Here is a 26,532-nt window from a genome sequence, read left to right on the forward strand (position 1 = left end):
ATTTCATACTTATAGTTTCTTTAATCTTCTTTTGGCAGATCTAACTAAACAAAGTCTATTAGTTTTTTTCAGACACTAGAAGTGCTTTTCTGGCATCATGTCAGTAAAATTTTCTTCCCTTATTAGACATAGAGAATCTGGGCAAGAGTAGGTAAGGAGGAAGGAGATATCTTTACCCCAAGTCATTTGTGACCAAGAGGCAGCATAAAAAATTCCACTTTGAAGTCACTGAGACTTGGATTTCAACCTTGACTCTATCATTTACATACTAGCCATGTGGTTCTGGAAAGTTTATCTTCTCCAAATTTTAGTTACTTCATCTACAAAGTTAACATCTACATTATTAATTATTACATAAGCAAATTAAGTGATATTTAGCATAGGGCTGAGGACACATCTATTTAATACTGTACTGAAATTACTAGGCAATGTAATAAGGTAGGAAAAACAAACAAGAATGATAAAGATGGCAAAGGAAGAAATACACCAACTGTCTGTGGCAGCCTGATAAAAATAAAGTAGATGAATTAAAATTCAAAATATAAAGCCAAAATATCTAAAATATTTTGAGGAGAACATCTTTATAATCACAGGGTAAGGAAGGATTTCTTAATTAAAATATAAAAAGCAGAAATCATAAAATAAAATGTTAACTGGATAATATAAAATCCCAAACTTCTATGTAATATATGATAATATTAAAAAAGACAAAAGATAAGTTATGGACTAGAAGAAGGTGTCTGCAACCTATATAACAGGAAAAGGAACAATACAACTATACAGGGAACCTTACAAATCAACGAGAAAAAGACAACAAAACAGATAAATGGCAAAAGATATAAAGAAGCAATTCACAGAAGCAGCCCAAGTAGCCAATAAACATGACAAATGTTAACCTTCCTAGTAGTCAGGAAAATATAAGTGGAAATAAGAGTGAGATAATATTTTCCATTCATTAGGCCAGTCAAACTGTCAATTTTTTTATTTTCCTGCACATATGACACTCCAATGCCTGATCTCTGACCATTGTCCATTAATGGTTACCTCCATCTCGAAGAAAGAAGGAAAGAGTGGGGAACAGGACACACAATAGTCTCTGCAACACTTTATTTCTTTTCAACAAATACGAGGTAAATACGACAAATGCTGACACTTGCAGTTCTGGGCAATGGGTACATGGCTACTTGCCATAAGCTTCTCTATGCTTTCCCACATGCTTGAAATGCCCATAATGAATAAATGCAAGCAAAAAATGTCTAAAACAACCTGTTGACATTATGGAGGAACAACAGAATAAAAAAGTGACTAAATAAATCAGTTTTTGAGAGGGTTGGCTAGATCCAGAATAGGACACAGGATGCTCAAAAGAGGGACAGTGCAAAGTCCAGCAGGCGGGGACAGTGAAAAGGATAGGTGAGTAATGTGAAGAAAGATACATGTTTTAGAGAAAACACTGGTTCAAAAAATAAAGTCTAAATGCAGAGGAACTATTTCTCTGGAAATCCAGAAGTAAAGACCTGGCTTGTCCACTCAGTGCATGAACTGAAGTTAACTACAGACACAAAGAGGGTAGTAGGTAGAAAAGTATGTCCTACATACAGGAACCAGCATGAGCAAAGGCCCTGAAGCATAAAAGAGTCCAAGCCTGTGAGGTGTTAGTGCAGAATCTAGAAACCTCCATGACAGGTTCTGGGAAAATGTGAGGAAGGACACTGCGATGAGGGGTCAGGGGAAGTGTACTGATGTCTTCCTCAAAGACCAAAGATGCAGAAAGAACTCATCCAGGAATAAGGACCATATATAAAAAGATGAAAGACAATAAAAGTTGGGCAGGAAAAGAAAAAACAGGAGTACTTAACCAGTCCGTAAACAGTTCATATCCTGATACTCCCACTGAAGTAAAATCAATTATAAACTTTGGAACTTTAAGACATGTCAGTAGGTGTTCCCAACAAGTTGATGGAGTAGGTGGAAGTTGCACTCACCTCCTCCCATGACCAGGTCAAAATTACAACTAAATTATAAAACGATCAACCTGGATCACCATCTGAAGACTAGCTGAACAGAGAAGTCCTATAACTAAGGACAAAAAGAAGCAATGTCAAGACTGGTGGGGGGGGGCAGAGACAGAAACGGGCTGGCCTGCACCCTTGTGTGGCGCTTGAAAATACGGAGGACCATCCTCTGAGGAGTGAGGGGTCTCAGCCCCATGTGGGGCTCCCCAGTTGAGAACACCAGTGCTGGGAAGAGGAGCCCACACAACACCTGGCTGTGAAAATCAGTGGGAATTCCTGTCAATCTGGGTGAGATAGAGGGCTGCTAGACATCCAGGCTTCCTCGTAAAGGGCCAGCATACTAACTCTTGCTCGCTCACAGGCACTCACCTTGGGCTCTGGTGGAGGAACGATGGCTTGAAGGGCACCAGAGACATTCCGGGAGAGATCAAGTTGTTCGGCTTCAGGACAAGGGTTGGAGGGACAGCTGCCACTGTCCCTGTGCTGAGCTGTCCTGTTGCCCAGCCAAGGGCCAAATCTTAATCTGCATTAGCCTGAGGAACTCCACTGATCCACTCCCTGGCCCCGCCCTACCCAGCTCTTGCCTGGCCTCAGGCTCACTTGGGGCCAACCAGCCTGAGCCCTAGTTACAGTCTTTAAAATATAACTAGAGATATTGAAATTAAGAATGAACTAACAGTAACCAGAGGGGAGGTGGGAGGGGATAAGGGGGGGAAATGGGGAAAGGTTTTAGGAACATCTATAAAGGACCCATGGACAAAACCAAAGGGGAGTAGTATGAATGATGGGAAGTGAGGGTGGCTGGGGGGGGGGCAGGGGTGGGAGGAAACAACTGTCCTTGAACAACAATTGTTTTAAAAGTTAAAAAAAAAAAAAAAAAACGTCAAGAAATTCCAGTCAAGCTTGGGAGATGCCAGAGACACAGGGAGAAACTAAATTGTATGGCTTCAGGGCTAGGGCTGGAGGGACAGCTGCCATCTTTCCTGTGTTGAGCCACCTCCACAAGACCAAATCTTAATCTTATTAGCCTGGTGAACTCTGCTGCATCATATAGACTACTCTCTGAGACCACCAACTCTGAAACCTCCACACCATCACAAAGGTCTGCAGGCTCCAGGTGGGTGGCAGCTGGCCTTGGTGTATCCTGAGACTTTTGCTGGGTAGCCCCAGGCCCAGTACTAGCACCAAATCTGAATCTGTATTAACCTGGTGAACACCACTCAACCCACCCTGCTGACTCCCTAAGACCCTGCCTCACATAACTCGGGTACTATCCAAGGCTCTTTTAGTGGCTGAGTCTTACCAACAGCCAGCAGGCAGCAGCAAGTCTCTAGGTGTCTTGGGCCTTTTGCAGCCATTCCCCAAGCCTGGTACTGGTGGCAACCAGCCTCAGTTCACAATGTGGTCCCTCACACATGCATCTAGACTCAGCACAGGCAGTTTACCGACCACAGATCACTTCATAGCTCATAACAGGTAGCTCCAGGCTGGTCACAAGCAGTGCTTGACATTGATCTGTACCAAAGTCCCTTCCAAGAGGCCCCAGAACCAGTACACTGGGTAAAGGGCTTCAGACTACAATGGAACTCTACATGCAGCACAATCAAAGGGAGGTCTCAACAAGCACCAGTCCCTGATGGAACAAAGCCCACTCCATGGGGTCAGCCCCTGCACAGCAGCTCATTTGCTGTTATTGTGGCCAGTCCTCACAGCCAGCCAGGCTGAGGATCAATCCCACTAACTGATATGCCAAGCAATCAAAGCTCAACCACAAAAGGAGAGCACACACAACCCACACAAGGGATACTCTTGGAGCACCTGGCTCAGGTGATCATGGAGACTGCACCATTGGGCCCCACAAGACACCTACTATGTCAGGCCACTCTGCAAAGAATGGGAAACATGGCAAAACTACCTAATACATAGGAACAAACACAGAGAGGCAACCAAAATAGGGAAACAAAAAAATATGTCCCAAATGAAAGAACAGGGGAAACCTCTGGAAAAGTAAACTAAATGAAAAAGAGTCAAGGAATCTACCAGACACAGGATTCAAAACACTGGTTATAAAGATGCTCAAGGAACTTAGGGGAAGATTAGATAAACCCAGTGAGAAATTCAACAAAGAAATAGTAAGCACAAAAAAGAAACTATAAAAAAGAACTGCTCAGAAACGAAGACCACAATAACTGAAATGAAAAATACACTAGAAAAAATCAACAGCAGATTAGACAAAGCAGAGGACTTAATCAGCAATTTGGAATACAAGGTAGCATAAAACACCCAATCAGAAAAGAAAAAAGAAAAAGAGAATGTAAAAATGAGGATAGTGAAGATGGAGGCATAGGTGGAGATGCTGTGCTTTCTCACACAACGAAGTTTAGAGACAACAAAATATTAGCAACAGAAAACACAGCCAGAACACAGAAAATTGAACTTTTTGGAAATCTGATAACAACGAATTCTTCAGCCTGACTGGTAAGAGGGGCGAAGCCAGCAGTTGGCAGAGCGAGGTTACACAGGAAAACTTGGTCAGATGGACTCAGGTGCGTGGATCCCAGGCATGGGGTTACAACGGGCGGACCCAGTGAGCGACCCAGTGAGCCACCAGCAGGGCAATGGGTTGACTGTGGTGGTGCATTCCTGCACAGATAGACCAGCGAGGGAGTGGGCAGTGAGACGGCCCGAGCAGCCCCAGTGGCAAGAGGCAGCAGAGAGGGCCGCCATTTCTCCGCCCTGACCACGCCCCCACATACAGCATCACAACCCAGCGACCCCCGCCCTGATGGCCCCACCCCGCCCTTAAGGCTCCGCTCCTCATACTTAACAGGTGCGAACAGACCAAAAATGGCTCAAGAAGATCTCAAAGACCCAGAGCCCGTAAATCTAAGTGATGAAGAAATAGCAAAACTTTCAGATGCACAGTTCAAAACACTGGTGATCAGGATGCTCACAGAACTGGTTGATTATAGCCACAAATTAGACAAACATATGAAGGCGAAATTAATTGAAATGAAGGGAAGTGCACAGGAAACCAATAGTGATGAAAAAGAAACTGGGACTCAAATCAAGGGAGTGAACCAGAAGGAAGGAAAAAATGACCAAACAGGAGAATATGAAGAAACAAGAATTCGAAAAAATGAGGAGAGGCTTAGGAACCTCCAGGACATCTTTAAACGCTCCAACATCCGAATTATAGGGGTACCAGAAGGGAAAGAGGAATAGCCACCAGTGGAAAACTTACTTGAACAAATAATAAAGGAGAATTTCCCCAATCTGGCAAAGAAAATAGACTGCCAGGAAATCCAGAAAGCTCAGAGAGTCCCAAAGAAGTTGAACCCAAGAAGGAACACACCAAGGTACATCATCATTACATTAGCCAAGATTAAAATGAAAGAGAGAATCTTAGAAGCAGCAAGAGCTAAGGGACAGTCACCTACAAAGGAGTTCCTATCAGACTGTCAGTGGATTTCTCAAAAGAGACCTTACAGGCAAGAAGGGGCTGGAAAGAGGTATTCCAAGTCACGAAATCCAAAGACCTACAACCAAGATTACTCTCTCCAGCAGAACTTAGATTTAGAATGGAAGGGCAAATAAAGTGCTTCTCAGATAAGATCAAATTGAAGGAGTTCATCATCACCAAGCCCTTATTATATGAAATGTTAAAGGGACTTATCTAAGAAAAAGAAGATTAAAAAGATGAACAGTGAAAGGACAGCAAACTCACAGTTATTAACAACCACATCTAAAACAAAAGCAAACTAAAAGGACAGCTAGATCAGGAGCAGAACCATAGAAATAAAGATCACATGGAGGGTTAGCAACAGGGGAGTGGGAGGAGGAGAAGGGGGGAGAAGGTACAGAAAATAAGTAGCATAGATGGTATGTAGAAAATAGGGGGCAGGGCAAGAATAGTATGGGAAATATAGAATCTAAAGAACTTGAGACACATGGTCATAAACTAAAGGGGGGAACAGTGGGGGTAGCGGGTGCAGGGTGGAGGGGAATGAAGGGGGGAAATAGAACAACTGTAATGGCATAATCAATAAAATAAAAAAAATTTTTAAATTAAATAAAAATAAAAATGAGGATAGTGTAAGGTACTTCTAGGACAACATCGACTATAAAAACATTTACATTATAGGGGTACCAAAAGGAGAAGAGAGAGAGCAAGAAATTGAGAACCTACTGACACTACAGATATACAAAAGATTATTTTAAAATACTATGAATAATTATATGCTAACAAATTGGACGTTCTTAAAGAAATAAAGAAATTCAGTGATATACACAATCATGCCCTGGCTGGGTGGCTCAGTAGTTTGGAGCATCACAACCAACACCAAAAACATTGCAGGTTCCATTGCAGGCCAGGGCACATATTTAGGTTGCAGGTTCAACCCCTGGTTGAAGCACATAAAGGAGGGAAAAGAGTAATTATTTTCTCACATTGATGTCTTTTTCTCTTTCTCAAATCACTAAAACATATCCTCCAGTGAGGATTAAAAACAAAAAGGAGGAGATATACAATCTTCCTAGAAAGAAGAAACAGAAAATCTGAACACTGATTACTACCAAATAAATTGAATCGGCAATAAAAAAAATCTAAAGAAACAAAAGTCCTAGACCAGATGGCTTCAAAGGTGAATTTTACTGAACATTCAAGAAGTATTAGCACCTGTCTTTCTCAAACGATTCCAAAAATATCAAGAGGATGGAAGGCTCACAAGCTCATTTTATGAGGCTAGCATGATTCTGATTCCAAAACTAGAAAAAAACACTACAAAAAAATTATAGGCCAATATCCCTGATGAATACAGATGCAAAAATTCTCAACAAAAATATTAGCAAATCAAATTCAGCAATACATTTAAAAAACATCATACACCATGATGAAATGGGATTTATTCCAGCGGTACAAGGTTGGTATAATATTTACAAATCAATTAATGTGATACACCACAAAAAAAAGAATAAAATCATATAATTATATAAATAAATGCAGAGAAAGTATTAGACAAAATCCAGCATCCATTTTTGATAAAGACTCTCAGCAAAGTGGGTGCTAGAGGGAACATACCTCAATGTAATAAAGGCCACATATGATGCACCCACAGCTAACATCATACTCCATGGGGAAAAGCTAAAAGTGTTTTCCTTAAGATCTGAAAGAATACAGGGTCATCCACTTTCACCACTTTTATTCAACATAGTACTGTAATTCCTAGCCATAGTAATCAGTCAAGAAAGAAAATAAAACATATGCAAATTGGAAAGAAAGAAGTAAAACTGTCATTATTTGCAGGTGAAATGATACTGTATTTAGAGAACCCTGAAGATTCCACAAAAAAAACTACTTCAGTCATAAATTAATTCAGTAAAATATCAGGATACAAAGTACATAATCAGAACTTAGTTGCTCTTCTAAATACCACTAATGAACTCTCAAAAACAGAAATTAAAAAAATCTCACTTATAATTGCATCAAAAACAATAGAATACCCAGGAATAAATTTAACCAAGGAGGCAAAAGACCTGTACTTGGAACATTATAATACACTGAAGAAACTAAAGAAGATACAAATAATGGAAGCATACATACATCATGCTCATAGATAGGAAGAATTAACATTGTTAAAATGCCCATACTACCCAAAGCAGTCTATAGATTCAAAACAGTCCCTATCAAAATACCAATGGTGTTTTTCATAGAACTAGAACAAATGATCCCATAGAACCCAAATAGGCATAGCAATCTTGAGAAAGAAGAACAAAGTTGGAGATACCAACTATACTACAGGCTACAGTAATCAAAACAACATGGCACTGGCATAAAAACAGATACGCAGATCAATGGAGCAGAATAGGGAGCCCAGAAATACAAACTCAAACTTCATGGTCAATTAATATATGACAAAAGAGGCTGGCACATATGATAGGGTAAAGACAGTCTATTCAGATGGTGTTGGAAAACTGGACAGATGCATGCAATACAATGAAACTAGACAACCTTCTTACACCATATATAAAAAAAAACACACCTCAAAATGGATTAAAAACTTAAATGTAAATCCCAAACTATAGAACTTCTAGAAGAAAACATAGGTCGTAAACTCACTGACATTACTCTTAGTAGTATTTTTTTTCTGACATATCTCCTTGGTCAAGGGAAACAAAAGTAAAAAATGAACAAATGGGAATACATGAAACTAAAAATTTTTGCACAGCAAAGGAAACCATTAACAAAATGAAAAAACAACCTACTGAATGGGATAAGATATTCACCAATGATATATCCAATAAGTAGTTAATAACCAAATATTATAAAAACCTCAGACAACTTAACACCAAAAAAATTCTAATTTAAAAAATGGGCATAGCACCTGTATAGACACTTCTCCAAAGAGGACATACAAATGGCCAACAGGCATAAGAAAAGATGTTCTATATCAGTAGTCATCAGAGAAATGTAAACTAAAACCACAATAAGGTATCATCTCACACCTGTCTGAATGGCATCGTCAATAAATCAACAAACAAAAAGTGTAGGAAAGGCTGTGAAGAAAAGGGAATGCTCATGTACTGTTGGTGGGATTGTAAACTGGTGTAGCCACTGTGAAAAACACCATGGAAGTTCTTCAGAAAATTATAAATGGAACTGCCTTATTACCCACCATTTCCACTTTTGGGTATGTATATAGCCAAAGAAACCCAAAACACAAATTCAAAAAAGATACATGCATCCCTATGTCCACCACAGCATTATTTACAATAGCAAAGACACAGAAGCAAACCCAAATGCCCATCAACAGAAAAGTAGGTAAAAAAAAGTTGTGGCACATATACTCTCATATAATGGAAAAGAATGCCATGGAAAAGAATGAAATCTTTGCATTTGTGACAACTTGGATGAACCTAGACCAGGGGTGTCAAACTTATTTTTATCAGGGATCACATCAGCCTGGCGGTTGCCTTCAAAGGGCCGAATGTAGAGCTCCTTACCCTTAGTTAAGGAGTAGTTACATTTATACAGTCCTAAAATTATATTCAGCCCTTTGATGGAAACCGTGAGGCTGATATGGCCCCTGGTGAAAATGAATTTGACACCCTGATCTAGAGGGTATTATGCTAAGTGAAATTAAGTCACACAGAGAAAGATAAATATCAACTGATTTCATTTATATGTGGAATCTAAAGAACAAAATAAATGAACAAACAAAACAGGAAGAGACCCATGGATACTGAGAAGAAACAACATAGCCAGATAGGAGGTGAGTTAAAGAGCTGAGTGAAAAAGGTAAAAGGACTAAGAAGTACAAATTGGTAGTTACAGAATGATCACAGGGATAAACTACAGCACAGGGAATATAGTCAATAATATTACGATAACTATGTATGGTGCCAGGTGGGTACATGAACCATCAGGGGGCTCACTATATAAATTATATAATTGTCTAATCACTATTAGAACACCTGAAACTAATACATAATAATATTGAATATCAACTGTAGTTTAAAATAAATTTTAATATAAAAGATATCAGCAAATTAAATTTAATTTAAAAATAAATAAAGCAAGCCAGTAGGTTGAGCTATAGAGGACACTGTAGGAAAGGAGCATTGAGGAATGGAAATCTGCTTTAATCTGAGTAAGTAGGAAGGAATGGGAACATTTCTTACATATCAATTTTTGCAGAAACTCCGACAGCCAGGAGGCAGCAAAGTAGATCATGTCAACAGCAGCTAAAAATCAACAATGTAGGAGCATCCTTCTTGGATGCTACCTCAGCCTATGCTGGTCACTGAAAAATTTCAGGAATCAGAAATTCCAGTTGGCTTGGGGCAGGAATTTCTTTTGAGGTTTCTTGGATTGGCTCTGCTATCGAGAACAGAGGATAATATTTTTTATACCTGCGATTTTCATAATGGAAACTGACATCTTCCTGGAGTAAGACAAGAGAAATAAATGTAACTAAAAGTTTTTACCTAATATCATATCAAATCCAGGTTAGGTTCCAGGGAGAACATTAATATTTTCTCATTTCAAACAATGCTCAGTGCTGGAGTTCTCTGGTGGGAGAGTGTGTGACCTCAGATTTGCTTAAATATCTTTCTCTTTTTAACGTTGTGATGAAAATATCCACTTGACTTAAATGACATTTGCATTTTTGCCCTCAAGTCCAAGTGCAGCCCCTTGAGACAAAAAGCAACTTGGGATTAATTTTTTTCCTCAAAAAAGTGTTAATGGTTACCAATGTAGACATACTAAAATTCTCTCCACCGGGGGGAAACTACATTGTAATAACACTGAGGAAGGATGCCCTACGTACCACTACAGGTCTGGGTTGGCCTCTTCCTGGATATGTTACCTCATGTAAGTCATCAGCTTGTTAAAGCTCTTTCCCTGAAGTATCCACGAAGCTAAAAGGCCCACCTCCTAGAGGTGTTGCTGTAAAAGTCAGACTTGGTAACACTTGCTAAGCCTGAAGCACAGTAAGCACTCAATTGTAGTCATTGCAATTATTTTAAATGATAGGCAAAAATGTTTCTCAAAGTCAAGCCTGATGTCTTCTTATGGGCTAATTTGTATGGAAAACCACAAGGCACTGGCAACAATTATGACCTGATAACATTAATTTTTTTTAATTTTTATTTTAATTGTTGTTCAAGTACAGTTTTCTTTAACTTCCATCCAAGCTGATCCTTCCAGTGCTCCCCACCTCCCTCCCACATTTCCACCCCCTTAGTTGTTGTCCATGCATCCTTTATAATTGTTCCTGTAAACCCTTCCCCTTTTCCCCTGAAATTCCCTCCCCTCTCCCTTCTGGTCCCTGTCAGCCTGTTCTCTATTTCAGTGTCTTTTCGTTATATTTTCCTTGTTTGTTTTGTTGTTTAGCTTCCTGTTAAAGGTGAGATCATATGGTATTTGTTTTTCACCCCCTGGCTTATTTCACTCAGCATAATGCTTTCCAGTTCCATCCATGCTGTTGCAAAGGGTAGGAGCTCCTTCTTTCTTTCCGCTGCATAGAATTCCATTGTGTAAATGTACCATAGTTTTTTGATCCATTCATTTACTGATGGGCACCTAGGTTGCTTCCAACTCTTGGCTATTGTAAATTGTGCTGCCATGAACACTGGGGTGCATAGGTTCTCTTAAATTGGTGTTTCAGGGTTCTTAGGGTATAATCCTAGCAGTGAAATTGCTGGGTCAAAAGGCAAATCCATTTTTAGTTTTCTGAGAAAATTCCATACTGTTTTGCACAGTGGTTGTACCAGTCTATAATCCCACCAACAGTGAACTAGGGTCCCCTTTTCCCCACAACCTCTCCAACACTTGTTTGTTGCTTTATGATGGCCATTCTGACCAGTGTAAAGTAGTATCTTATTGTGGTTTTAATTTGCATCTCTCTGATAGCTAGTGATATGGAGCATCTTTTCATGTGTGTCTGGATCCTCTGAATGTCCTCCTTGGAGAAGTGTCTGTTCAAGTCCTTTGCCCACTTTTTAATTGGGTTGCTTGTCTTCTTAGAGTGGAGTTCTGTAAATTCTTTATATATTTTGGAGATTAAACCCTTGTCTGAGGTATCATTGGCAAATATGTTTTCCCATATAGTTGGTTCTCTTTTTATGTTAATACTGTTTTCTTTAGCTGTGCAGAAGCTTTTTATTTTGATGAGATCCCATTGGTTTATTGTTTCCTTTATGTCCCTTGCTCTAGGGGACATATCTGTAAATATGTTGCTGTGTGAAACATCTGATATTTTTCTGTCTATATTCTCCTCCAGGACTTTAATGGTGTCTCGGCTTATATTTAAGTCTCGTATCCACCTTGAATTTATTTTTGTGTATGGTGTATGTTGGTGCTCGAGTTTCATTTTTTTTGCATGTAGCTGTCCAATTTTCCCAACACCATTTGTTGAAGAGGCTATTTTTACTCCATTTTATGTCATTGCCCCCTTTGTTGAATATTAGTTGACCATAGAGACTAGGGTTTATTTCTGGGCTCTCTGTTCTGTTCCATTGGTCCATGTACCTGTTTTTATGCCAGTACCAGGCTGTTTTGATTACAGTAGCCTTGTAAAACAGTTTGGTACCAGGTATTGTGATCCCTCCTACTTTGCTCTTCTTTCTCAAAATTGCGGTAGCCATTTGGGGTCATTTATGATTCCATATAAATTTTTGAAGTGCTTGTTTTATGTTTGTGAAATATGCCATTGGTACTTTAAGAGTTATTGCATTGAATCTGTAAATTTCTTTGGGTTTTATGGACATTTTGATGATGTTAATTCTTCCAATCCATGAACACAGTATATGTTTCCATTTAACATATGTTTCCACTTGTTAAATGGAAACATATACCATGTCTTCCTTGATTTCTTTCTTCAGTGTTGTGTAGTTTTCTACATACAGGTCTTTTACCTCCTTGGTTAGGTTTATTCCTAGGTATTTTATTTTTCTTTTTGCTATATCGAATGGGATTTTTTTTTCTTGACTTCTGCTTCTGCTGTTTCATTGTTGGTATACAAAAAAGGCCTCTGATTTCTGGATATTGACTTTGTATCCCACTGTTCTGCCAAATTCATTTATTAGGTCAAGCAGTTTTTGGGTGGAGTCTATAGGATTTTCTAAGTACACTATCATGTCATCTGTAAACAGTGACAGCTTTGTTTCCTCCTTTCCAATTTGGATGCCTTTTTTCCTTTTCTTTTCCTTATTTCCTTATTTCCTTTTCTTGTCTGATCACTGTGGCTAAAACTTCCAATACTATATTGAATAGAAGTGGAGAAAGTGGACAACCCTGTCTTGTTTCTGATCTTAGTGGAAAAGCTTTTAGTTTCTGCCCATTGAGTATGATGTCTGTAGATCTCTCATATATGGCCTTAATTATGTTGAGGAATGCTCCTTGTATTCTGACTTTCCTTATTTTTTTTCCATCATAAATGGGTGCTGTACCTTACCAATGCTTTTTCTGCATCTATTGATATGACCATGTGATTTTTGTCTTTGCTTTTGTTTATGTGATGTGTTACATTTACTGATTTGTGAATATTGTACCATCCTTGCATCCCTGGGATGAATCCCACTTGGTCATGGCGTATGATCTTTTTAATGTATTGCTGGATGTGGTTTGCCAATATTTTGTTGAGGATTTTTGTGTCTATGTTCATCTGTGATATTGGCCTGAAGTTTTCTTTCTTTGTTGTGTCTTTATCTGGTTGGGGATTAGAATGATGCTGGCTTCATAAAAATAGCTTGGGATTCTTCCATCATTTTGGATTTTTTGGAATAATCTGAGAAGAATAGGGGTTAGCTCTTCCTTAAATGCTTTGTAGAATTCTCCTGTGAAACCATCTAGTCCAGGGCTTTTGTGTGTAGGGAGTGTTTTGATTACTGCTTCGATTTCATCTGCTGTTATTGGTCTGTTCAGGCTTTGTGCTTCTTCTTCATTAAATTTTGGGAGGTTATATTTTTCTAGAAATTTGTCCATTTCACCTCAGTTTTCAAATTTCTTGGCATACAGTTCCTCATAGTAATTTCTTACAATCCTTTGTATTTCTGTGGTGTCAATTGTAATCTCTTCTCTTTCATTTCTGATTGTGTTTATTTGGGTTCTCTCTCTTTTTTTCTTGATGAGCCTGCTTAAAGACTTATCAATTTTGTTTATCTTTTCCAAAAAACCAGCTCCTCAATTTATTTATCCTGAGAATTGCACTTTTAGTCTCTATGTCATTTAGTTCTGCTCTGATCTTGGTGATTTCCTTCCTTCTACTTGCTCTAGGCTGTCTTTGTTGTTGTTCTTTGAGTTCTTGTAGGTATAGGGTTAGGTTGTTTTAAATGTTTCTATCTTTTTTTTTTTTTTAATATGGAACACTTCACGAATTTGCGTGTCATCCTTGCGCAGGGGCCATGCTAATCTTCTCTGTATCGTTCCAATTTTAGTATATGTGCTGCCGAAGCGAGCACTCTATCTTTTTTAGGTAGGCCTGTATCACTATGAACTTCCCTCTCAGGACTGCTTTTCCTGTGTCCCAATAGTTTTGGATTGTTGTGCATTCATTTTCATTTGTTTCCAGAAACTTTTTGATTTCTTCCCTAATTTCATTCTTGACCCACTCATTGTTTAATAGCATCCTATTCAATCTCCATGATTTTGAGTGTTTGGGGTTTTTTCCCTTGGGGTTGGTTTCTAATTTTAGTCCCTTGTGTCAGAGAAAAAGCTTGATATGATTTCAATCTTTTTTAATTTGTTGAGGCTTGTTTGGTGTCCTATCATGTGGTCTATCTTGGAAAATGTTCCCTGTGCATTTGAAAAGAATGTGTATTTAGCTTCTTTGGGATGAAGGGCTCTATACATATCAGTTAAGTCCATAACATCTAGGGCATTGTTCAATGCCACAATATTTTGTTTGGAAGATCTGTCCATTTTTGACAGTGAGGTGTTAAAATCCCCTACTATAACTGTGTTGCTGTCAATATCTTTCTTGAAGTCCTCTAAGATTTTCTTGATATATTTGGGTGCTCCTATGTTGGGTGCATGTATATTTACAATGTTTATGTCTTCTTGGTGGATTCTTCCCTGGAATATTATGAAGTGACCTTCTGGGTCTCTCTTTATGGCCCTTTTTCTGAAGTCCATTTTGTCTGATATGAGTATTGCTACCTCAGCTTTTTTTTTTTTTTTTTTTGCCTGTTTGCTTGGAGAATTTGTTTTCAGCCCTTCACTTTTAGTCTGTGTAGGTCTTTTGTCCTGAGGTGAGTCTCTTGTAGGCAGCATATGTGTAGGTCATGCTTTCTTATCCATTCGGCTATTCTATGTCTTTTGATTGGAGCATTTAATACATTTACGTTTAAGGTTATTATTGATAGGTACTTATTTATTGCTATTTTTATACCTGTGTTCCTCTCTGTGTCTTTTCCTTCCTTTCCTTAAAGCAGTCCTTTTAGTATTTCTTGTACAGATGGTTTGGTGGAAGCATATTCTTTTAGACTTCTTTTGTCTTGGAAGCTCTTTATTTGGCCTTCTATCTTGATTGAGAGCCTTGCTGGGTAAAGTAGCCTTGGTTGTAGGCCACTGGCCTAGTAATTTCATTACTTGGACTATCTCTTGCCACTGTCTTCTTGCTTGGAGTGTTTCCATTGAGAAGTCAGCAGCTAACCTTATTGGGGCTCCTTTGTATGTTACTTCCTGTTTCTCCCTTACTCTTTTTAAGAGTCTCTCTCTGTCTTTAAATTTTTTCATTTTAATTATGATGTGTCTTGAAGGGCCTCTTTGGGTTCCTCTTAATTGAAACTCTCTGTGTTTTCTGGATTTGTGTGACTTCTTCTCTCATCAAATCAGGGAAGTTTTCCATCATTACTTTTTCAAATAGGTTTTCTATCCTCTGCTCTTCTTCTTCTCCTTCTGGTATCTCTATTATATGGATATTATTATGTTTCATATTGTCTTGAATGTCTTTTAATTCTTCTTCATTCTTTCTTAGCCTTTTTTCCTTTTCTTGCTCTTTCTTTTTTTTTTTTTTTACTTTGTCCTCCAACTCACTGATCCGATCTTCTGCTTCATCAATCCTGCTTTTGATTCCTTCGACTGTGGTCTTCAGTTCATATATTGTATTCTTCATTTCCTCTTGGCCCTTGTTGATAGTTTTTATTTCCTTTTTCATGTTGATATTGTTTGCAGTGAGTTCAGTGTAGTTTCCCTGTGATTTCTGGTAGCTTGTTGTGAGCTCATTGAACTTGCTCATAAGCAGTGCTTTGAACTCAATATCTGATAGTTGACTTGCCTCTATGTCATTTAGCATTCTTTCTGAGGCTTTCTCATTTCCTTTCATTTGGGGATTGTTTCTTTGACTTCCCATTGTTAGTGAGATTCTTCTTGTTAGCTTCAGCTTCTTAAATTGATCTGCTCTGATTCCCTGGGTTTATGGTGTGAACTTCTGTGTTAGAATACCTGTGAGATTCAGTGGTGTAGTCTTTTTGATCTCCTGAGCTCACGGGTCTTAGGCTGTCGTTTAAGTTGGCTCTATGTTTGTCTTTGGGTTTTGGTTATTTTGGGGTCTTTCTTTTGTGGGTCCTTCACACCAGCTGGTTAACTGAAGGTCACTCTGTCCACCACCTCTTGTATTTTGTTTGGCTAGTGAGGGCGGGTTGTGTTGAAGCTAGTTCTTCCATGTGTACAAGGTTTTGAGGATTCTCTTTTGCTCTTGTTCAGTTGTTTGTACTGGGTAGTTTCTCCACTATTTAGTTGTATTTCCAGATAGGCCCTGGATTGAGGTTTGTATGGTTTTCACTCCCTCCTTCTCCTTCTTCTGTTGTTATCTGTTGGTGGTTCCTTTGTTGTTGGGTTTCCTCTTCCAGTGGGTATCCTGGTGTTCACTGCTTCCACCTACTCTGTAGCTGCTGGGTTTATCAATCCTGCAGAACCACTGTTTGCAGTCTGTGAAGGAGCCTGGCTTAGCCCAGTGGAAGGAGTTCCTAACTGAAGAAACTGTTGAGAAGTCATTTCCACCTGGGTGCTGTGCTGAGTGGCACCCACGCTGCCTCAAGCTCGTTTCCGTGCGCTCTTAGCCTGTGAAGCCAACATTCTTGGATCTGGACCCCTGCTGCTGCTGCCAACCTGCGACCACTCTGCTCTCCACTACTCAGCCCAGCGCCACTCGTTCATTTTTTTTTTATAGGACCAAAGTAACCTTTCAAAGGAGGGTTTTTAGAGACTGAAAACAGTATTATCCAAATGTCCACTATTTGCTCATTCCAACTCATGCAGATTATGGGGACGCAATGCTGCACATGACTAAATATTTATTTAAAGGGCAAAAGGGCTTTGAAATTTCATTCAGATTAAAAAACTCAACAAAGTGCTTATACCATATCATTTGTAAGATCTGCATCAGAGACTGGGGCAGCATTCCACAATCACAAAACATCTAAATACTGACATTAAGTGGAATAAATAAAGACTGTAACTAGCCCTGTGACAGTTCAAGTCAGCCACTAAATGAGCTCACTGTGAACCTAAGAAAAGACTTTCAGTTTTTAGGCTCTTTTACCTTCTAAAATAAAGTCCCTATACTCAGACATTTTACTGTTGTGTCTTTATCATGAATAAATAAAATCTCTCAGTGCACAACATTGTAAAACAATGTTTATTGCAATATTGCTGTTAGCAAAGTTAGAAAGTCTTAAATGACTGCCACTAGGAAGATGGATTAATACAAAATGGCGAATACACAGGGTAGAATACTATACACACACTATAAAGAATGACATTCTTTAGAGAAAGGTTTCTCAACCTTGGCACTACTGACATTAGGGGCCAGAGAAATCTTTGTAGTGGGGGTTTTCCTGCACATTATAGGATGTTTAGCAGCATCCCTGTCCTCTATACACCAGATACCAGTAACATATTACCCTCTACCCTAGGTGTGACAATAAAAAAATGCTTCCAGTCATTGCCAGCTGTCAGCAGGAGGGCAAAACTGCCCCCAGTTAGGAAGTTTCTAGAGCTAATCACACATATGGGCAGCCCTAAACCACTGAATAATGGAGGAAAAAAATCAAGATATAGAATAACATTTATTGCACAATTCCAGTTTTATTTAAATGTACATATATAATTTATGCATATAGAAAAGCGTCTGAATAGCTTTACATACAACAAACTTAATGAATGCCTTAGGAAGGTGGGACATGCAATGGGTAGAGACTTTCCTCCTTTACCCTGATGCACTGTCTCCATTTAGTAAATTTTTGTTTCAGAAATGTGTTTTCTGAGAAATAAAATCATGGTACACAATTTGATAGTAAGTGCAAGGGTTTAAAACTGGGAATGAAAGTCTTGGGAAAGGATGTGTGGTCAGGACAGGATAAAACCCCCACTCAAGATAGGTGTCCAGCAGGACTCACAGGAGACTTGGTGGTTGCCAGTGGTTGCATCCAGCACCCTGGCCTTGTAAGAGGCTAATACCATCATCTGACCATCAGACTAAAACTGTTCTGCAGAATAACAATCCTCTAACTGCACACTCCCAGCTTCTCCTGATGGCTTTTTTGTTGTTGTTGCTATTCTTCTGAGGCAGAAATTAAGGGAATCCTGCCAGGAGTCGGCTAAAAGGATAAGTGCTGAATACTTCAGTTCTATTTCCACCTACTGGTAGGAAAAAAGACAACAGTGTAGAGTTCAGAAAAGGCAGCACAACTGTCAAACACCCAATTCACATTGACTCCCTTCCTGTCCAGCCCTTATAGAAACCTTTGTTCTCTGAACTCCCATCGCAATGGACCAAAGTCTCAGAATAATATAAGGTTAACTGGATTTAAAAAATTGAATTATTGATTAAATCAACTGCTACAGTTTATGTTGTATCTGCCTTCACTCTGGGCTGAGAGAGCTGTCAAGAACATATACAGTATTACTTTCATTAACTTCCTACTGAAGACTCTCTAATAAGAGTAGCTCTTCTGTTAGGCCCTCCAGAGTTCCCACAAAGCAGCATAACGTGGACATTAAACACACACACACACACACACACACACACACACACACACACACACACACACAGAGAGAGTCTCTGAGGTCAGAAAGACCTGAGTTCAAGTTACAGGTGTTTCCATTTACTAGCAGTTGACCTTGAGCAAGTCACTTAACCTCTCCAAGCTGCTGTTTCCTCTCCTGCAAAGTGACAATCCTAATGATATCACTTTAGAGGGCTGTTGTAGTAGATGAGCTCATTTATTCGGCACAGTACTTGACTAATAGGAAATGAGTGCTCGCTAGTTTTGTTATACAATAATTCCACTGACTTCCACCCATTTCCCATATGGAAAACTGAGGCAAAGGGTGATGCTCAGAGGAAGGGAACTGGACATGGAGACCCATTCTGAATGCTACTCCCTCACCCAGGTCATGGTGCAGACCTCCCTGAAATCCCCGGTTTTCCCACTTTACTCAGGAAGAAGATATCATCTGTTGCCATAACAGAAATGTTGGCATATTTGTCTCATGACATTCATGTTTCCAGTATAGGATCCTAATATAGTCCCTTTGTGCAAAGGTAGGCTCAGCTTGAGTTAGTTAGAACCAATACCAATGCCTTCACTCCATTGCACTTTTATTGTAAAAAACAGGATGCCAGTAATTATTAGTCAGTAGAAAAAGTATTCAGTCTTCTAAAACAAATGACTCTCCAAATCCATATGTATAGATTTATCGCCTAATTTTCCACCAATTTTGCCTTCTCAGGTAACACATTACAAACATTGATACATTCAAACAAAATGAAAATTCTACTAGCCTAGTATTTTAAAATGACTTACTGCTATAACCAAAAACAAGGTACATTTACACAATAGAATTCTATACAGCAGAGAGAAAGAAGGAGCTTATACCCTCTGCAACAGCATGGATGGAACTAGAGAACATTATGCTAAGTGAAATAAGCCAGGCAGTGAGGGACAAATACCATATGATCTCATCTTAAGTGGAACATAATCAACAACAACAGCAAAAAGCAAACAAAATATAACCAGAGTCATTGAAATTAAGAACAAGTTAACAATAGCCAAAGGGGAGTGGGGAGTGGACAGTGGAAAGAAGGGTTTTCAAGAACTACTATAAAGGGCACATGGACAAAACCAAGGCAGAGGGTGGAAGCAAGGGAGGGAGGTGGGTTTGGATAGGGTGTGGGGGAAGGGGTGGGGAGAAAATGCAGACAACTGTAATTGAACAATAAAATAATTAAACAGAAAATATACCAAAAAGTTATGAAGCATCAAAAATATGTAAAATATTATAAAAGGTAAATTTCACTACTTATTAAAGAATTAAAAATTTAAACAAACAGACAAATAAATAAATATTTATTTATGTAGGCACAATGGTGCCTACATTGTGTTGGGTGATGAAGGCAAGGCACAGAGCTGCCCTCAAAGAGGTCCAAGTCCAGCTGGAGATGTGGGCCTGTCCCTGGCCAACTAGCCATTCTGCTGAAGGTGCAAAAACAAAATATTGTGGAACTGAGGACAGAGAGAAACCAAGTCTGGTGGTGGATATGAAGGTTCAGCAAAGATATCACAGGAAGATGATTTTTGAAAAATAAGAATTGAGTGCCAGGAGGAGAGGGGGAAAAAGAGAGGCAATGAAGGGAATTCAGAGCCCCAGAACCTTGAAATCCTACTGTCTTTATGGAAAACCTTATGCATAGACCCATTTGTCCAGGCATAAATTGGCTATTTCATGAGAGGAGCAGAACTTGGTAAAGCTTTTCCACTTGGCATTATAAAAATTTTTCCTTAAAAAAAATCAATGCTAAGATCTAGTAAATGGATCAGTGCAAAACTGAAATCTCAGGAAATACATCTATTAATATCAGTAACTGGCGTAGTGTTATCTTCTAAAAGCAAATGTATTTAAGCGTCACTTAAAAGAGCTTTGGTGTATCACTGTGAAATTTATATCCTAGCAAGACAGTAACATATTATATTCAAATACTTGTATTAGTGCTATTATAAATGGATATTTACACTCCTCACTTAATAAAGTTAGTCATAACACATTTCCACTTAGAGATAAAAGTCACCAGGTTGACTAAACCCAGGACACAAATAGAAAATGGATTTTCAATTGCATGCCAGCTCTAATCAACTTTTAGAACTGTTGGAATGTATCATCATGAAGAATATTTAGGTCAGGCTTGGGCTCACCAAAAATAAGTGTCATGATGATTATTAGCGAGACCTGCCATGGATGCAGTGGGTAAATGGCAGCATATGTCCCTAGCATTGCCATGTCTGACTCAAAAATTAAAGAAAGCCGAGAGAAGAGGAAACAAATAATATCATTCAACTGGAGTCTATTTACTGAGTAGTAAAAACACTCCCGACATGCTTCCTCCTTTCTTTACTCCCGTATCAATTCTCCTTTAGTGTCTTTATGCCCCCATCTGGAATATCTCCCTCTCTGAACTCCTTCTACACATTCCTCCAGGTGTAACTCAAGGCCCACTTTCTATGTAGCCATTCCTGATGATTTCCAGTCTTCAATGAACTCCATATGACTTTAAACATATCAGTCACAAGTTTGTAGGTCAGTTATTTGAAATTCAGAATATGTTTACCCATAGAAAAGATATATAAATGTTGATTAGTATCCCTGAATACTAATCCCCTTAACTGTTGTGGCTCAGTTCACTGGGCATCGACCCACAAGGCAAAAGGTCACTGGTTCGATTCCAGATCAAGGGCCTGGGTTGTGGGTTCAGTGCCTGTTCTGGGCATGTACGGGAGGCAATCGATTGATGTTTCTCTCCCTCTCTTTCTCCTTCCCTTCTTCTCTCTCTCAAAATAAATAAAATTTTTAAAAATCTCTAAGTAATGACATGGGAAAAATGTATTTGCCAGAATATTCATCATGTAAAGGTAAATGGTGATGAGCTGCTCTGGGGGGGGGGGGTGTCCATGTGTAGAGGGGGAATTACACTCCAAGAAAATGCCCAAAGCTTGGGGTGGGAAGCTGGATAGGGAAAAACGAAGACAGGAGCCAGAGAGCTGGGTGTTCTCTGGTGCAGAAAGTAGGGGTCAGTGAGGGGAGAATAAAGAACCAACTGGCAGAGGAGACTTTGCCATTGGAGATGCCAGAGTAGGGTCCAAGCTGTTGCTGAGGGAAAGGTGAGGTCAACCCTCTCTTTAGTACACCTCCACGTTGCTCATCCATGCTTCTGTGTGGAGAGTGCCAGCTTCTGGCGAGAGCCCCAGGAGGAGGGCCACCTATGACATCAGGTGACATTCACTGGACCACTCATCATAAATAACATAAGAAAATAAAAACAGAAAACTCATTGCAATTCTCAGAATCAAATGTAATTTAAAAAATAACACAAGTGTCACTGTTAATGCATAAGAGGAAAAAATGGTTTATTTGTAGAAAAATAAAGAAATAAATAGAAATAAATTTGGACTTAATAAATAAATGGAGACATTCTGGGTAGTTTCTAAGTTTTGTTTTATACTGATCACAAACTTGAATACCTATTAGGAGCCAAGTAGACAAATGAAATGCTTAATGGGGCCAAGTGGGGAGCAGGGAAAGTGAAAGACAGGGACCAGGACCCCCAACAACAACATTCACATTCACATTTAAATTCAAACAATAATGACAATAATAGCCCAGCATCAAAGGAATACTGACTTTCAACCTTAGTAACTTCTCTCACACCCATCTTTTGGATGAAGAAATTGAGGAAGGGAAATTCAGCCATCTGTCCAAGACAAAAAAGTGGTAGAACTGAGAGCCAAATTCAGGCAGAATGACTCCCATCCCCTTAAACAGGGCACTGGAGCACGGCTCCCTAAATCAGCCACCAGTGAGGTATTTTTTAGCACCTCAATGGAATGAAATGGTGAAAGAGAAAAGTAAAAGAGGAGATGGAAATAGGAAGGCAAAAGTTAACATAAAGGGGAGGGCAAAAATAAGGGTGATAATAAAGAAGGAAGAAGGGAAGCAGTGAGATGGTAAAGACACAGGAGACTTTCTGATGTAATCAGATGGGGTGAAAGAGAAAGAGACAGGTAGAAAGAGAGGGAAGGAGATTTAAGAAAAGGTGCGCATGTACAGCAGGAAATACTGCTGAGGTGAAATGGTGGGGGGCTGCGGGGAAGAGGATATGTGAAATGGATACATTTTCCTAGACAGGGAAGAAGAAGGAAGAGCCAGGAGTCAGGCTCAAGGTGGAGCCATTGGCACAGAGGAAACATTTCCCAGCCAGGATGGCCTCAAGGTGTGAGAGGAGCAGGGAGGCAGAATGTAAGAACTGACAACCCTTCCAGTCCTTCAAGTCTGCATGGGACACCAGAAAGGCCTTGCCCAGAGAAAAAAAGTGTTAATTTCTTAGAACTGACTCTAAATCCAAGATCGCAGCTTGAATCCCAGCTCCAGCACTTGCTAGCTATCTAACCTTGACAAGTTGCTCAGCTTCCCTGAACTTCACTGTCCATTGCTGAAATGGGGATGGTAATGATCCCTCCCAGAATGGTTGGCAAGATAAGTGTGCCAATGGGTGTAAAGTGTTTAGCACACTATCTTGGCATATAGCATGTTCAAGGTCACATTAGGAGGAAAGGACTAAGTTTAGCAGTACACTAAAAAAAAAAAAAAAGCTTTATAGAAAAGGAGGGTCCTAAAATGAATGGGATTTGAAGAAAACTCAGAAAAAGGAACTGTGGTTGTGGTGCTAGGGGAAGGTAGAAATTGAGGAGGCAGTTCTTGAAGGCATAGAAGCAATAAGTCCAGATAGATCTTCTGTCTGTGATGACCAATTGGGTGAAAACTGTTCCAATGAAAGGGAATAGTAGGATACCACTTCACACTAGTCAGAATGGACAACATAAACAAATCAACAAACAAGTGCTGGCAAGGTTGTGGAGAAAAGGGAACCCTAGTACACTGTTGGTGGGAATGCAGACTGGTACAGCCACTGTGGAAAACAGTTCGGAATTTCCTCAAAAAACTAAAAATAGAACTGCTTTTTGACCCAGCAATTCCACTGCTAGTACTATACCCTAAGAATCTTGAAATATCAATTCAAAAGAACTTATGTACCCCAATATTCACAGCAGCATTACTTATAATAGCCAAGCTCTGGAAATAGCCTAAATGCCCATCAGTAAATGAGTGGATCAAAAAACTATGGTATATTTACACAATGGAGTACCACACAGCAGAAAGAAAGGAGCTCCTACGCTTCGCAACAGCATGGATGGAACTGGATAGTGTTATGCTAAGTGAAATAAGCCAATGGTTTGAAAGACAAATATCATATGATCTCACCTATAAGTGGAACCTAATTGACAAAACAAATATGCAAGCAAAATGTAACCAGAAACATTGAAATAAAGAACAAACTGACAGTAACCAGAGGAGAGGTGGGAGGGGGATAATGGGGGAAAGAGGGAAAGGGTCATCAAGGAACATGTATAAAGGACACATGGACAAGGCCAAAGAGGTGTAGGACTGATGGTGGGAGGTGGGGATGGCTGGGGTGGAGGGGAGTGGTGGAAGGAAAACGGAGACAACCATACTTGAGCAACAATTAAAAAAACTGTGGTACATTTACACAATGGAATACTATGCAGCAGAAAAAAAGAAAAACTCCTACCCTTCAAGACAGCATGGATGGAAATGGAGAGTATTATGCTGAGTGAAATAAGCCAGACAGTGAAAGACAAATATATAATTTCACCTATAAGTAGAACCTAATCAACAAAACAAACAGGCAAGCAAAATAGAACCAGAGACATGGAAATAAAGTACAAACTGACAGTGACCAGAGGGGAGGAGGGAGGGAGATAACAGGGGAAAGAAGGGGAAGGGGAAGTCAAGAGACTTGTATAAAGGACCGATGGACAAAGACAATGTGGCAGGGGTGGACTGAATGTGAGAGGTGGGGGGTGGGTAGGGCAAGGGAGAGTAATGCAGGAAAATGGGAACAACTGTAATTAAACAATAAAAAAATTTAAAAATTAAAAAATAAAATTGGCCTCAAACTAATAAACTTAAGTCTGTAAGCAAATCAAAATTAAATATTAGTTTAACAACAAAAAATAAAGAGAATAGTAAGGGAACATGTTTAATATGTAGGGACATCAAAGCATGGAAAGGCTTGGAAGTTTTGCTCAAAAATAGGGTATTTATTCCAAGGAGTAATCTGTTAGAATGCTGTGGAGGCAGCTGGCCTAGTAATTGGGCAATCACAGCTTGAACTGAGATAAAGGGAAGGGACACACTCAGGCAGCATATATACTGAGATAAAAGGGAGGAAGTGGGGTGGAGAAGAGGGGCAGCAAGAGGCACTGAGAGAACTGGCCTGACCTGGGGATCAACATTCCTGGTGAAGGGAAGGAAGCTTTAGCTCTGCCTCTTTAGGATGAAGCTATTAATGAGTCTCTGAGCTCAGAGGAAGAACCTCAGACATTTGGGTACTCCTTACACTTCCTCTGATGTTCTTAACATATTTGCTCAACATTTACTTGTTGGAGCGAGGTCAAAAACTGACCCTGTTATCTAACACTAAGAAAATGTATACCTCATTCTTTATGTTAAATGAGATTTATTACACTGATTGATGGCATGTGTTTTTTCCCCTAAACCAGGCATCTTAACTTGAGTTTCAAATTGAGATGTCAGTATCATGCCATGCATTACTCAGTTTCAGAACTGGCTGATGGTACCTGCCAATGACTACTGGCCCTTGGCTGGCTTGATGCTGATGCCTGTGGCTGCGGGTACAGCCTACATGCTCGCTCACTTCTGGGGCTGGCCAGCACTAATGGGCATGGCTTAAAAAAAAGGTTTACTTGATGGAAGAAGACTTCCCGTGAAAAAAAGACAAATTCCTCCTCCTCCAGTCATTTTAGGAGTTGGCTATGGAAAGCTGAATTAACTGGTACATTATCCCCAATATATTGCAGCACTTGTATAGCACTCCTGATAGAACTGGGGTCCTCACAGAGTTGCCCTGTAGATCTGCCTTTAGTCAAACCCCACCCCACTCCTTGGAAGACACCTTCCTTAAATCATGGCCATCCTCTGTTTCCTCAAGGCATGGCTTTAAAAGGTGGCAGATTTGGGCCAGATGCCTGTCCTGTGCTTCCAGAACTATGGTTCTTAAATACCAACTCTTTGAATATTACCATGAGTTCTGATCTAGAACTTTCTTCCTGTCCTATATCTCGATATCCACCATCCAGGGCTATTTTATTATTCCAGAGTAGAGTTTCTGATTTGGGTCTTAACCTCAAGTGGTATTCGATCTCCATTGAACTAACCAAGTTATGCCAGTTCCATAAAAATGACCCAGGTGGCTTGCCATGTATTTATTTGGGGACAATTGCACAGCATTAACAGTTTGCATTCCTCTTGAAAGCTACCTGATATGAAGTAGGAACAGAGAAGGGGTGGATATGAGATCTGTAGCACAGGTTGTAACAGTGAAAGTTATTTATTTTCTTTAAGTTGCAGTCTTCTCAATTGTAAAGAAGGAATGTTTGCAAAAGAGTCTTTTTCCTCCACTCCTCATTCATGCCTTTCATCCACTGTCTATTAAAAATCTCTCATTTGCCAAGCTCTCTGCTAAGCAATGGAGGAAGGCAAGGGGGATAGTGAGGAAAAGATAAATAAAACACCAACCTATTCTTGGTAAGTTTATGGTGAAATAGAGGAAGACAGCCATGTAAATAAATTAACACAGTCAAGTGCTACTGGTAGCATGAGACTCTATGGCAGAGTAGTTCACAGTTAGAGCCGCACTGCCTGGCTTCAAATACTGGCTTCATCAATTATTAGCTGGGTGACCTTGGTGCTGTTTTACTTAACCACAATGTGCCTCAGTTCACTCATTTGTAAAATGGAGATAGTAAATGTGCTATGAGTATTTAAACTTGACACATGCAAACTTCTCAGAGCCTGGAACAGAGTAAGCATTCCATACATGTTAACTACTATTATAATGATAGAATAAGTGTGGGC

The 26,532-nt window shown here is 39.5% G+C and overlaps 1 protein-coding gene and 1 non-coding gene across 4 annotated transcripts in view; both read right to left on the reverse strand.

The window, feature by feature from the left end:
- PLCE1 (phospholipase C epsilon 1) overlaps positions 1-26,532 on the reverse strand; it is a 353,887-nt gene that overhangs the window by 247,376 nt on the left and 79,979 nt on the right. The gene's annotated exons all lie outside the window — the stretch shown is intronic.
- LOC128627211 (U6 spliceosomal RNA) lies at positions 13,873-13,979 on the reverse strand. The gene has a single exon (XR_008391367.1). It is a non-coding gene; the product is annotated as a U6 spliceosomal RNA (small nuclear RNA).

Source organism: Artibeus jamaicensis, unplaced genomic scaffold (assembly GCF_021234435.1).
Source record: "Artibeus jamaicensis isolate MK-2021 breed Jamaican fruit bat unplaced genomic scaffold, CSHL_Jam_final contig_332, whole genome shotgun sequence".
Taxonomy (NCBI): Eukaryota; Metazoa; Chordata; class Mammalia; order Chiroptera; family Phyllostomidae; genus Artibeus; species Artibeus jamaicensis.